Below are 15512 nucleotides of genomic sequence, written 5' to 3'. Positions count from 1 at the left end.
GGTTCGGTTCCATTTTTGAAAAATGCTGAAAACCGAACCAAACCAAACCGATGGAAATATCATTGGTTCGGATCTTTTTTCAACCAAGAACCGGTCCAAACCGATCTGATTACACCCCTATTTGTAACTTATAGCCCCTAGTAGATTTTTAGAAACCTAGTTAATCTCTATCAAATCTTACTCATTTCTCTCTCTTCTTTTCTCATCATTCCACACCAATTGCTTCCATTTCTCTCCACCATCCCATGACCACACCATACAAAAATCTCATGTAAGGTAAAATCATTGATTCTTTTTTCAAAGAGAACATTGAAGAAGACAAAGAAATTAGAGAAACAATAAGACAAAAGCAACAATGTATGAACCAAAGAACATTCTCATAACTGGTGCTGCTGGTTTCATAGCCTCCCATGTAACCACCAGGCTAATCAAAAGATACCCTAACTACAATATTATAGCTCTTGATAAGCTAGATTATTGCTCAACTTTTAAGAATCTTCAACCATGCACTTCATCACCAAAGTTCAAATTCATCAAGGCTGATATAGCTTCTGCTGACATTGTGAACCATATATTGATAGAAGAGGAAATAGACACTATCAAAATTTGTAATCACAGTTTAACCAACCCACCTTCGCACCTTCCCACCACCCATTTAAGTAACGCCGTTAATGAAAGAGTACAACGGTAGAATTTAACCTTTCTACCAACAATTGAAGGCAGTCTTTAAGTTTACCCAACATTGTTCTTTCCTTGCTCTTTAGCAAGAATTGAAAGTTTTGATATTCCTTCAGCATCTCCTAATGAAGAGTATAGAAGCAACAATCCACTCAAATCCATTGCATGTTTTAAACACTCCTCATCCATTTCTATCTGAAAGAACAGATAATACAGTGAGCTGCAAGAAACAATCATTTTTTATTTGAAAAAATAAAGGAATTTTTTTTCAAACCACTCAAATTGGTATGCAAATATGGGTATTTGATGGTAAAGAATGGCTGGGTAGGGTTCCCTACTTTGACAACTCCATGATATAGCTTGAAAAAGCTCTAAAACAAAATGATTTGTTCATTTTACAACTCCATCCTCTAATTAGTGTTTCTGATAAACATGAATATACAAGAGATTAATCCAAAACCAGCTTAATACACTAAATCAAAGAAGGTTTTGGGGCATTAAGTTCATAGATGCAATTAAATAAGAAAATAATAACTAGCTTACATGTCTGAACTAAGAGTGATGAACAGTGTGAAAAATACAAAAATTGATATCAGATCTAACTAATTACTGCTAACATATTCACATAAATACAAAAATCACAATCAAACAGTGTTATAATCCATCTAAATGTCCGTTCAGATTGGCCACGAATTTGACAAAATCACATAATGCCAACAACATAATTTAAGCAAAAACTTCATTTCAGAATTCCAACAGAAGCAATATAACACTGTGATTCCATCAAATGCACAGTCATTTCAAACATGCATGATATCGAATGATAGCAATGGAAATTGAGAATACCTTAAAACCTTTATACACAAGGTTCTTAGCATAAAGCTGAGAAAAAACCCACCAAACAGCAAGTATCTCCCCTCGCCCAAGCCGGAAGCGAAACTCTTCGATTTTGGCAGCCAACAGCTCATTGGAGAGAGCTTGAATCCGAGACTTGAAAGCATTGATGGAGTCCACCAGATGGAAGTAGTCTTTAACTACCCAGTGGTTCAAGTAGGTGAAGTCGGCGAAAGTCTAACGAATGCGAAAAAGATTTTCCTGAAACGAAGGGATATAAATTAAACGCAGTTAGTTATGGCATTTCGTCGAACAGTTGATGTGCACGAGAGCAAACTGGCATTTCCTTAGAGTATTCGGAGCCGGTCTGAATCCAGAGTTAGCGTTATCAGGACGAGTATAAGGAGGAGACAGAGGTGGAGCAAAAGAAGAAGACGAAGAAGGAGGTTTTGGGATTTGAGGTTGATAAGAGGATTTGGGAGGAGCAGGACTGGGGAGATTGGAGTTGATGAACGGAGAAGAAGATGAACAAGAATTGAAGCGCGCGGTGGACTTGGAGGTCTCATGAAAGGAATCGTGAAATGAATTAGGGATCTGGGGTTTTCTGTTTATTTTTTAAAAACTTAAATGGCCTACGAGAGCGCTTTTTGAAAAGCGCTGGTAAAGGCCCCTTTAGAGAGCGCTTCGCTCTCGTATGTCAACTTTAAACAACGCTTTTCCTGTATCCAATGTCCGTGTTTTTTAATTCTTACTTATGGCAGCGCTTTTCAGAAAAAGCGCTGTCATTAGGGGTGCTTGCTTATGTATGTTTATCTTGTTTAATAGAAGCAATTCATACCTAGTGGAAGTGAGTCATTAACTGTAGGTATAATTTTAGTAAAATTCAAGAGTAATCACATGGAATTACTGCATTAGATTGTCTTAGTTTAATTTACTTTAAATTTAAAAATATATTAGCTACGGGTTTATTTGTGGAATAAGAATTTTATATTATTTTATTTGCGGAATTTACTACAGATTAATCAACGAATATTTTCTGTGAGTTTACTTGAAGATTTAACATTGGATCCCACAAAAAGTTTAGCTAGAACCAATAACAGAAAGAAAAAACCGCATAAAAACCCGTTTCCTGTGAGTTTCTAATTAAAATTTGTAGAAAAACAAAGTATTTCATACTTGTAGTGGTGATACTTTTGACTTTTAAATTTACAAGACTTTTTTAATTAAAGAAAATAATGTAACTTTTATTATTAACTTATATTTAGTTGGTTATGCTTTATTCCTTTTATTGTAAAGACATTATCAATATGTGGTGAATGAAATTGTTACCGAACCTGTAACCTTTCCTTTTTGGTTTCCTCAAAATGATACATTGCATTAGTCCTTTAGAATTTGGTTTGAAACATGTGTGTCAACCTAGTTTCTAAGCATATCTACAACATAGACAATATTATTTTTCGGTACTCATATTTTCTTGAATCTTTTGGATTATTCCTGGGAGGTTTCAAGCCTTTCTATGTTTTCACTATAAGACAAAACTTGTTATTATGACCTACATTTATACAATAAAAGCACATTCCACTTGGATCATGAGTTTTGGATCATGTGTCTTAGAAGACGACTCGTCAATAAATTTAGAATCTATCTTGTTTTTCTTGCTAATCCGATAGAGATTTGAATATGGCTTCTTTAAATACATTTTATTAGTGAGGTATGGAAAAACACTTTCGTACTTGTAAGAGTTGAGGTCACTAGCTTTAAAAGACTAAGATAATTCTTTTTCCAAAGCTTTGTTTTAAGATTTTTTTTCTTTTAATTCTCTCTTTCAAAAGTGTTTTGATTCTCTTGTGAAATACCATGTTATCATCTGGATTTTTCAAAGTAATTCATTTTAAGACAATACAATTTCATGTAGTACCAAATGTATAAATATCTCATCATAATTATCATTGTAGTTTCATCAACGTAACATCAAAGAATGTGGTGGCTATGATAGAAACGATAACATGCAATTCCTTAGGGATTTCTTCCTCTAACTTTTCATCTTAGAAAACCATATCAGTACTTTCTTGCCTTAGGATTTAATATAGAAATAGAATTTTTCTTCCATCATATCTCATCTTTATAGTTAACACACACTGAGGCATAAATACTCTTTTGAGAGTTTCCTTGTTGGGATTTTTTTTTCTTTAAGCAAATTCTCAACCGAACTTAAAAAAAGAGGGTGGGAAAACAAAACACCCCGAAGAAAAATTATCTACCAATTGACACTTACTATAAAAATAGTGTTGTGAATTCAATACCAAAAACAAAGTATAATGCAAGGGAAGAATAAAGGACAAGGAAGAAGAAGAACACAAGAATTGGTTATAACTGCTATTCTTTCATTTTCTCTTAGAAAACAAGATTACAAGTTTACAAGAATAACAAATAACCTCTCTCACCCTAAATTAGGATTTGCAGCTTAGCAATGATGAGAGACTAGTATGCTATTTATAATAAAACCTAACATACTAACTAATGGGCTTTTTCCACAAGGCTCATTACACAAGCCAACTTAATAAACAAGCTAACTTAACAAATTAGGGTTTAAACACTAAACCTAATTTAACATGCTAACAACCCTAGCATCTTCGACACAAGCATGTGAACAACCTTCGACTTCATGCTTAATCCCGTAGAACCAAGAAGCTACCCTTCGGCCATACTAGAGTTCGATCCAATATCTCACAAATCTCCACCTTGGATGTAACTCTACAACATCAAGGGAACAAACTAGCTTTCTTCATGCAGCTTTATCAACTGCATACAGTGGAAAAACTTGCAACTCGGCAATGTCTTGGTGATCATATCAGCAGCATTGTCTTCAGTCGAAACCTTCAGCACTTGGACTTCTCCACGCTCGATTACTCCTCTGACGAAATGCAGTCTCACATCAATGTGCTTAGTTCGCTCATGATAGGCTGAATTTTTCGACAGGTGTATTGCACTCTGACTATCACATTTAACAGTGATACTTCGACCTTGAAGTTTCAGCTCCTTTGCAAAACCTTCAAGCCACAATGCTTCTTTCACAGCTTCAGTTAAGGCAATATACTCCGCTTCAGTGGTTGATAGAGCAACAACCTTCTGAAGTGTTTCTTTCCAACTAATTGTTGTGCCAAACATAGTGAAAACATATCCAGAAATAGATTTTCTGGAATCCATACAACCTGCATAATCAGAGTCGACATATCCTTCGATTACTGCTTTACTATCTTCACCTAAGGCTCCACCATAAATTAGGACTCTATTCAGAGGCCCATTTATGTACCTTAAAATCCACTTCAATGCTTGCCAGTGATCCTTTCCAGGATTCGCCATGTACCTGCTTACAAGACTTACTGCGTATGCTATGTCGGGTCTAGTGCAGACTATAGCATACATCAAAGAACCAACTATATTAGCATATGGGATGCTATTCATATAAGCTCTTTCGACATCAGTACTGGGACACTGATCAATACTCAACTTGAATTGAGGGTTTGTTGGAGTCACAACTGACTTCGAATTCGACATACCAAACTTTTCGAGAATCTATCGTATATATGCCTCTTGAGATAAGCATAACTTCGACTTCTTTCTATCTCTTCGAATGTCAATTCCAAGAATCCTGGAAGCAGCTCCCAGATCCTTCATATCGAACTCCTTATTGAGTTCAGCCTTCACCCTCGTCACATCTTCAACATTGTTGCTTGCTATGAGAATATCATCCACATAAAGCAACAAAATAAAAAATGAATTACCGGGTCAAAATCTGAAGTAAACGCAGTGGTCGAACTGACTTCTAATGAAACTTATGCGTGCCATGAACTTGTCGAATCTCCTATTCCACTGTCGAGGAGATTGTTTCAGCCCATACAAAGATCTCTTTAACTTGCACACACAATCTTCCTTCTCCTTTTCGACATACCCTTCAGGTTGCTTCATCAGGATCGTTTCATCTAGATCACCATACAAGAACGCAGTTTTCACATCCATCTGTTCCAGTTCTAGATCGAACTGTGCCACCATGGCAAGCAACATTTGAATGGACCTATGCTTCACAACAGGAGAAAACACATCATTGAAGTCGACACCTTCTTTCTGAGTGAAACCCCTTGCAACTAACCTTGCCTTGTATCTTTTCGACGTCACTCCTTCAATTCCTTCCTTAACTTTGAAAATCCATTTACAGCTGACTAACCTTGCCCCAACAGGTTTCTTGATCAGTTCCCAAGTATGATTATCATGAAGAGATTTCATCTCATCATCCATGGCTTTCAGCCATTCAGTCTTATTTCAACTCCTCATAACTTTCTTGTAGTCTCTAGGTTCTTCGTCTAGAACCTCACTTGCAGAGATTAAGGCATAAGCTATAAGATCTGCATACCCAAGTCTCTGAGGTGCCTTGATGACTCTTCTCGACCTATCTCTCGACAATAGGTAGTCATCGTCAGTTTCCTCATCCTCCTCAGTATCTTCTGCTTCTTCTACGACTTCATCAGGGATATGCAATTCAGCATCAACATGCTCCACCTCAACAGGAATCTCTACCTGTTCTAGCTCTTCGTCAGATGTTTCTGTACTTCGACCAACATCATCAGTTTTCTTAAAAGCCATTTCAGCTTCATTGAAAACTACATCTCGACTGGTGATACACCTCCTGTGACCTGGCTCTAGGCACCATAGCCTATAAGCTTTGACTCCTTCAGGGTATCCCATGAACATGCATTTCAAAGCTCTAGGTTCAACCTTATCTTGCCTAATGTGAGCATAGGCTAGGCAGCCAAATACTCTCAGTTTGTCGAGATCTAGTGGATGTCCCGACCAAACTTCTTCAGGTGTCTTCATATCTAACGCTGTCGAAGGACATCTGTTTGTCAGATATGTTGCTGTCGAAACAGCCTCGGCCCAGAACACCTTCTTTAGTCCAGCACTAGTCAACATGCATCTGACTCTCTCCAAAATAGTTCGATTAAACCTTTCAGCCAAACCATTTTGTTGTGGAGTACCTGCAGTAGTTTTGTGCCTTGCAATACCAGAGGCAGCACAAAAACTGTCGAATGCCTCATTGCAAAATTCAAGGCCATTGTCGGTTCTCAACCTCTTGACCTTTCTGCCAGTCTAATTTTCAACCAGAGTCTTCCAACTTTTGAAATTCTCAAAAGTTTCATCCTTAGTCTTCTGGATGAATACCCATAATTTTCTGGAATAATCATCTACTATGGATAAAAAACACCTTGCTCCTGAATGTGATGGACACCTTGCAGTCCCCCAAAGATCAGCATGGATGTAATCAAGGGATCCATGTGTTCTTTGTTTGCCTTTGTTGAACTTCACCCTGCAAGATTTTCCAAGTACACATGGTTCACAAAACTTCATCTTTTCGACTTTGTCTCCACCAAGCAGATTTTGTTTCCCTAATTCGACCAGACCCCTTTCACTGAAATGGCCCAATCTCATGTGCCAGATTTCTGTCTTCGACAAACGTTTCGTGGATGCAACATTTGTCGGACCACTTACAACTTCAGCCTCAAGGGTATACAAGCCTTGTTTCATCACGCCTCTCAAGACTTCCTTCGACCCCTTCATGACTCTTAGGATATTTTTCTCTCCTTGGAAAACATATCCTTTCTTGTCGAATTCGCCAAGAGAAAGTAGATTTATCTTCAAATCAGGAACATACCTGACTTCAGTCAACAACCTTATTGACTCATCATGGAGTTTGAATCTCACAGATCCAACACCTGCAATTTTGCAAGCTTTATTGTTTCCCAGCAGTACTGATCCACCATCTTGATCACATAATTCCTCGAACAAGTCTTTGTTTGGAGTCATGTGCCAAGTGCAACCTGAATCCATAATCCACTCCTTCCTAGAGTCACTGCTCGAAACCACAAGGACATCAGATGATTCGAAATCATCTTGAACAATGGCTGCATTACCATTATCCTTACCTCCATGATATTTCAGGCGTTCAGGGCACACCTTTCTTGTGTGACCCTCCTTCTTACAATGATAGCATCGAATGCCAGATGTTTCGCCACTGTAAGACTTCGACTGGCTTTTGCCCTTCTTCTTGTCAAACTTACCATCCTTTCGTAAGAGTTTTCCTTTAACGGTCAAACCTTCGCCAACAGTCGAAGGTTTATGCTCCTTTCGTTCATTCAAGTCTTTAGAATACAAGGCTGATTGAACTTCTTCAAACGTCAGGGACTCCCTTCCATACAGGAGAGTTTCTTTGAAGTGAGCATGTGATCGAGGCAAAGAACACAATAGTAACAGCGCTTGATCTTCATCATCGATCTTCACATCAATATTTTCAAGATCAAGAATCAGCTTGTTGAACATAACCAACTGCTCAGTCAACAATTTGTCTTCAACCATCTTGAATGAATACAAAGCCTGCTTCAGGTAGAGTCGATTTACCAGCGATTTGGTCATATACAAACTTTCAAGTTTAGCCATAACCCTGATGCCGTCGTCTCCTTTGATACCTGTCTGAGAACCTTATCACCAAGGCTCAACAAAATTGCGTTGTGTGCCTTCTCGATCATAGTTGTCTTCTCTGCTGCCGTTAATGCAGCATTCATGGCTGCCTCTCCCTTCAACGATTCCAAACAACCCTGCTGAACCAGTAGGGCTTTCATCTTCAAGCCCCACAGACCGAAATCATTCACTCCGGTGAACTTTTCAATCTCATACTTTGTTGAAGGCGTCTTCTCCACGCTCACCGCACCAATTTGTTGTGAATTCAATACCAAAAACAAAGTATAATGCAAGGGAAGAATAAAGGACAAGGAAGAAGAGGAACACAAGAATTGGTTATAACTGCTATTCTTTCACTTTCTCTTAGAAAACAAGATTACAAGTTTACAAGAATAACAAATAACCTCTCTCACCCTAAATTAGGATTTGTAGTTTAGCAATGATGAGAGACTAGTATGCTATTTATAATAAAACCTAACATACTAACTAATGGGCTTTTTCCACAAGGTCCATTACACAAGCCAACTTAATAAACAAGCTAACTTAACAAATTAGGGGGTTTAAACACTAAACCTAATTTAACATGCTAACAACCCTAGCATCTTCGACACAAGAATGTGAACAACCTTCGACTTCATGCTTAATCCTGTCGAACCAAGAAGCTACCCTTCGGCCATACTAGAGTTCGATCCAATATCTCACAAATAGCATAGGGTCTTTGCTAAAATTATAAAAATTACAATTGATTTGACTAATTTTTCCTATGAGTAACCTTGTTGAGATTTTATTAAACTTTCTAAATTAATAACATTCAACATATAATTTTTAAAGGAGCATTGTACCCGTACTCTATCATATCCCAGCAATCTACATCTTATGATATGAAGAAATTTTACATTTTGGTCTTTTCTATAATCAAACTTCTAATCATAAAAAATTAAAGATTTCTTTAATTTTGTTACTACCACTTCTGGTTAATGTAGTTAAAGTACTTTTGACACCTTAGTTCTCCTTTTAATATAATTTTTTGATTAAAAAAAAAGTATTGTAGAGAGAAAATTTTAATTGATTATTTGAAAAGCCACATGTTATGTTCGTTTTCATGCAAGCAGTTTTCAGTACTCCATTCCTTTGTTTAGTTGAGAGACCCGAAGAAATGTATGACGAAATATTTTATGATTTTAGTAAAAAATAATAACGTGAGAAACTAAATATTTTAAGTGTGAAATAAAAAGCAATTCTTTATTAAATTTTTTATTATTTAATGAATTAACTTTTAATATTATTTAATTGAAATTTTTGTGCCTGTGTAAGAAGATTCTACTAATTTAAATTTAATTTTTTAATTTTAATGTCTATTTAGACGACACTACTAAATTCATTAATAAATTTAAAATTTAGAAAAAAATGTGAGTGTAATAATAGCATACCCTAATGAGTATTTTTTTTTGCTTTTAACATTATTTTTTATTCTGCGTTTGTGTAAGGGTAAGCTAATATTAAAGTCTTGTAAAAAATTAAAATTAGTTTGATAAAAAAATTGGTTAAAAATGTTATTGGTTCTTATAAATACCTCAAATTTAATATTTATTTCCTATTAAAAAATTAAATATTTTGGTCCTTAAAAAATTTTATACGTGCAGTTTTAGTCGATGCTATTTTCCAATTTTCTATCTTCTAAGGTGGAGGAGATTAACTTTTATTTCTTGGGAATCCCTATTGGATTTAATCCAAGAAAGGAGGCCACTTGGAAACCTCTTTTGGTTAAAATGAGGAATCGCTTGGAAGGTTGGTCGAATCGGTTTTTGAATTTGGGAGGAAGGATTACTCTTCTCAAATCGGTGTTAAGTTCGCTTTGTATATTTACTATGTCCTTTTACAAGATGCCGAAGAAAGTGGTGAGATTGTTCACTAGTGTTCAAAGTAGGTTCCTTTGGGGCGGTATTGAAGATAAAAGAAGCATCCATTGGATAAAATGGGGGGATGTCACTTTACCAAAGAAATATGGAGGTTTAGGGGTGAAGAACTTGTCTCTTTTTAATATGGCTCTTCTTAATAAATGGAGGTGGCGGATTCTTCAAGGACAAAGCACTTTGAAGTACAAAGTTTTGAAAGCTCGGTATGGCGATATTTCTTCTTTGGTGTACGGCGTGGATAGTAAGGTATTATCGCCTCTTTTTTCCTTTTGGTGGAAAGATATTTTAAATATTAACTCTTCTTCATCTTATTCTTCTCTTGGCTTGAAAGATCCTTTTGTTGGTAGTTGCAAGTTTATTATCCGTGATGGTTATAATACACCATTTTGGTATTCAAAATGGTTGGATGATTCGGTTTTGAAAGAGGTTTATCCGGATTTATTTTTAGCATCCCGGCTTAAAAATGTTTCGGTGGCGGCCATGGGAGGGTGGGGGGAGGACGAATGGAAATGGGGGGATTTAGGACTTCCCGATTCCGTGATGGTGGATCCTTATCTTAGTGGGCTTCGGTTGTCCTTGATGTGTCGCTTGGATAATTTCAAAGGTTGGTCGGTTGGCAAGGATACGGTAGTGTGGAATAGCAATTCCGAGGGGATCTTTTCGGTATCGTCTTGTTATGAGCTATATGAAAAGTCTTGTATTCCTTTTGGTCCTCACCCTAAGCACATGGTTGCCTTTGATTTAGTGTGGGGTATGGATGTTCCTTGCAAAATAAAGGCGTTTGGTTGGCGTCTTTTTCACAATAGGCTTCCCATGAAGGATCTTTTGGAGTTGAGAGGTATGTCTTTGTCCGTGGATGATTTAAAGTGTATCTATTGTGGTGCGTGTAAGGAGAATAGGGATCATTTATTTTTTGGTTGTTTGGTGGTGAAAAATATTTGGAAAGAGATAGCTTTTTGGGTGGGTAAAGGGGCTTTTTCGGTTGAAGAGTGCTTCTCAAATTTTATGGATTGGCACTTATTTTTTCATAGTAAATTGGTGTTGGATAGAAAGTTGGACATTATTTGGTTTGCCACAATTTGGTGCATTTGGTTGGTTAGAAATGGCGCTTGTTTCCGCAAAGAGGCGTGGAGTGTTAACAACATTGTTTGGAACATCAAGTTGTTGGCTTGGAGATGGTCGTTTTGTGGAGAAATTACTCAATCCAATTATTCTCTATACGAGTTTTGTATGAATCCGTTGTACTATCTCTCGTAATGTAATTGGTTAGTAATTTTTTCTTTTGGCGGGGCTTCCCGTTTCATCTCTTGTAAGCGGGTTGGAGAACCCTTAGTTCTCCCTTTTAATGATATCTTGTCTTATAAAAAAAAAATTTCTAAAATTATAAAAATTCTTTAATTACCTTTTAGATTTTAAATATTTGAATAATTTTTTCATACATGTTTAGAATACTATAAAATATTTATTTACCAAATATTAGAAATTTTTAAAATAAGAAGAATTAAATATAAAAATTTTAAATTTTAAAAGATAACGATAAGAGTAATGAAAATCTCGACTTAGAAATCAAATTGAAGTTTTATAATATTTAAAATAATTTTTGTAGTGTTTTAAACTTTTTATAGTGTTTTAAACATGTCTGAAAAATAATCATTAAAAAATACATATTTGTTTAACATCAGAGACTAAAACTACGTGGATAATAATTTTGTATGGACCAAAAGATGCCTTTTATTTTTATACGGATCAAAAACCAAATTTGATATTTTATAGGGGCCAAAAACATATTTAAGCCTAAAATTTATAAAATTATTATTAATTTTGAAGTTTTATAATATTTAAAATAATTTTTATTGGTAAATAATATAAAAATAATTTAAAATATGAAAACAAAAATAAGAGGGAAATTATAAAACAAGAGGGAAGAAATTTATAAATTAAAAAGAAAAAAAAAAAGAGTTCACCAAACTCCAACTCACCATGGAACTATAATATGCTCTTTGTATTATTCTATCAAATTTTGTACTAAAAAAAATTGGGGATAGTATTGAAATTGAAAAGCTAGTGAACCTAGACAATATAATGGACAAAAGGGAGTTAGTAACGCAAGAATATGTTAAAAGCATTGGATATCGAGCAGCCACATACTATTATGCTATGTTTTTGCTATCTTCTCTGTTTTAAGCTTAACCGTAAGCACATATTCAAGTGTTCAATGGAATCTAATACAGTAAAGTCTATTACATATCATCGCGAACTTTGAGATTACCAACATAGTCTTCTAAACTATATATAGAGCACACGCAATTCGTTGTTTAACAAAAACAAGAAGCTAGTGAAAGTTATCTAACTGAGTATTTATATGTTGATTGTCTCATGGAGTTCCTCTGAATGCTTCATATAAGAGCCATTAGATATCAAGGATATATAGTCCTTCTTCAATGAAGTGTTTGGGGGAACTCCCAGAATTCAACCAACAATGTCCACAAAAAAACCTACATTGAAAATGCTTTATCAGAGAAGTCCCAATCCTTTTTCTTTCGTTCCACAATAAATTCTTAGAAATAATATTGTTCACAAATATATAATATTTATTCTATTTTCTCTTGGCCTATTTAACTACCATCACTTCTCTATAATTATGTTAATAAATATTTGTGCAAATTTCTCTTGGAATGATGTGTATTTTCAAATTCAATAAATACCAAGTCAGAAGTGCATAAGTATATTAAATTTGATTTTATTAAAACCCTTTTAAGTAGGGTTTGTTATCTTATTTATGATAACCCCTCTTAGTATTATGAAACTTTTGTATGTAATGGTACTTCCTCCCTCCGTTCCAAAATAAGTGTCATAGTTGACACTTTCACACAAATTAAGAAAATGTAATAAATGAAAGAGAGAATGACAATTTTACCAAATTATCTTTAGTTGTTATTGGTGTATTCTTATCATCATTAATGTAATGTGAGAGAAATAGTAAATGAGGAATATTAATTAGAGGGTACAATTGGAAGATAAAAACAAAAATTGTATTGAGAACTAAAAGTGACACTTATTTTGGGACAAATAATTTTTACAAGTATGACATTTATTTTGGGACAAAGGGAGTATTAATTTTGTTATTAACAACAAGTTGTGCTACATTTCCAGTATATATTGGGTATCCTCTTAGAGATACTACTAATTTTTTAAGTTGAGAGGAACGTAATAAACAGACAAGTTTTTCTTTCACTTGTTTAATGAATCAAGTCTAGTGATATGGAATCTTCCTTGAGATCTCCAATCTTTTTTAGGTAATCTTCAAAAACAGTGTTGTTTTTTATTTCATCTTTAATAGTCACATCCTTAGAGCAACTTCCGTTAGTGCGCTTTTTGATCTCTTCATGGGCCTTCGATTCTGCTTCACCTTCCTATTTCAGAAGAGAATTTTAATAAAAGGCATTAGTTTAGATCAAGTCAACATTACTTTTAATTATATACTCACATTCTTTCAATTAGAACTTCGATAGTTATATTATTTTGATAGTGAGAGCGAAATAACTATCTACCAGTCACATTTGGTCAAATAAAAATGCATATATCCACTATACTTCAGATTTAAAAGAGATGGATAAAGGATAACCACATGATTCCACTAATGACAACAAACGATTATTTTTTATACTGACCATCTTATCCAAAGTCAATGACATGAGATACCACTTTGGATTACTATAATGTTAACACCAATTGTCACTGATCTATTAAATAGAATAATTAATTCTAATCCCTAAAATACAAACCTGTCTACTTTTATAGTAACTGTGAACATATTCTAAATGCAAGCACTAAAAACAAATAATTTTATAGAGAAAGATCAAATTTGACCAACTTGTGATGGAAAACATATTTAACCTTTTTGTTAAATTTTGATACCATAATCACATTTTAGGACATGCTTCTTTAAGCAATCAAAACTTCACTGGAATCATCAAAATACTAGCCTCAACAATGACATGACAGCAAACATAGATCACTTCCCAGATTTGTGCAATACAAGTTGCTTTAGTATACAAGTAAGGCACTTTTATGATTTTCCTAGGCATTTTTCTATTCCAACACTATACAGATTAATCCAAGAACCTTCATCCTAATAATCTTTCATCATCCAAACATCAAAACATTTATCTATTCCTCTTACAGGATAAACTATAACACCAATAGTATCATATTCATGAAAGGTACCAATGTTTTAAAACATTCAACTGAAGAATTAGAATACTCTCTAATCTGTATGCAATCACTGAGACACTGACTGCTTTGTTTTTGCAGCTAACAGCAGTTAGAGGTGAAAGTGAAGAGCCAGAGGATCTTATCTTTACTAGGAAGCTATCATCATTGATCCAGCTAAGGACTAAATTAAACATGTTTTTGGTATTTTTATATACAATTAGTTTCCATAAATAATGTTTAGAAGTTGTTTCTTAAATCTAAAATAAAGAAGAATAAAGTAAACTTAGGCTTCACTGTGATGGTAAACTTGGGCTTTACTAGTAGTTCAATAGCACTACACCTACTGCACCAGTATGGTTGATCTAACTCTTGTATAAATAGGTGTTAGTGCTTTATATTTAATCATACCAAATAAATCTAATTGTTATATTCATTCTCCATTTCCTCTATGTTTGACAGAATGCATATCCCAATACTGTTTAACTAAAGCGAATAGTATGCATGTAACTAAGGAACTAGTTACTAAGGAAAACAACTAATGGGCAGTTAGAATATTTTTTATGAAGAATATTCTATTAATTCTTAATGGGTTAAACCCGATGCAACAATGTCATTAATTAAAATTCATTATTGCTGATTATGAAACACGGGGTACCTCTTTTGATAACATCTCTTTAGTACTCTTAGGGCGGAGTTCCAATTGCATCTCTCGAAGGAGTTTTATTTCTTTTTGGAGCTTGGCTCTCTCACCATCCATCTCTATTTTCATTTTTTGTTGGAGCTCTATTCTTTGTTTTTGGAGCTCTTTTTGTAATCTATCTTGATAATCATCATTTAGTTTTAGCACCAAGGCTTGAAGGTCATTCTGTTTGACACCGTTCAAGGTGGAGTTTGAACTTTTTCCAAAGAACTTCGTAAAGCCCACACCCCTAGGAGCAGTGCGGATCCGACCAGGACGTTCATTTGACCCAAGCGCAATAGTCAATATGTCTTCCCGTTCTTCAAATTGAATATCACCTTGCGTACTCTTTTCCACTAAATCACCCTAAAATTTTAAAATACATATACACATGATATAAAATGAATATTAAGTTATAAATGAAATTCAAATTTATAAAGAACTTTTTAATACTTACAACCATAACAACTACTAAGTTTGTTGCCTCAGATGTTAAATCTCTAGATGGCCTCTGCCGAGCCATCAACCATGCCTCATGTCGTTCTAGTTTTGGAGGATTATTCATTAAATTTTCATCACCATTGGCTTGTTCAATGATTTTTTTTCTCTTCTCGTCCATTATCTTTGCCCTAAGCTTTTCATAACCACCCTGAGACAAAATATGAGGATGGTGGATCATG

At 34.8% G+C, this 15512-nt stretch overlaps 1 long non-coding RNA gene across 1 annotated transcript; it reads right to left on the bottom strand.

Moving 5' to 3' along the window:
• Positions 1-358: 358 nt before the first annotated feature.
• Positions 359-2314, bottom strand: LOC131646396 (uncharacterized). Its single transcript, XR_009297471.1, has 2 exons — positions 1525-2314; positions 359-873 (listed from the first exon to the last, which is right to left on the bottom strand). It is a non-coding gene; the product is annotated as an uncharacterized LOC131646396 (long non-coding RNA).
• Positions 2315-15512: the final 13198 nt, after the last annotated feature.

This window comes from Vicia villosa, linkage group LG2, assembly GCF_029867415.1.
Source record: "Vicia villosa cultivar HV-30 ecotype Madison, WI linkage group LG2, Vvil1.0, whole genome shotgun sequence".
Classification (NCBI taxonomy): Eukaryota; Viridiplantae; Streptophyta; class Magnoliopsida; order Fabales; family Fabaceae; genus Vicia; species Vicia villosa.
The sequence above is the reverse complement of the archived record's forward strand: the minus strand, read 5'-3'. Positions and strand labels throughout refer to the sequence as shown.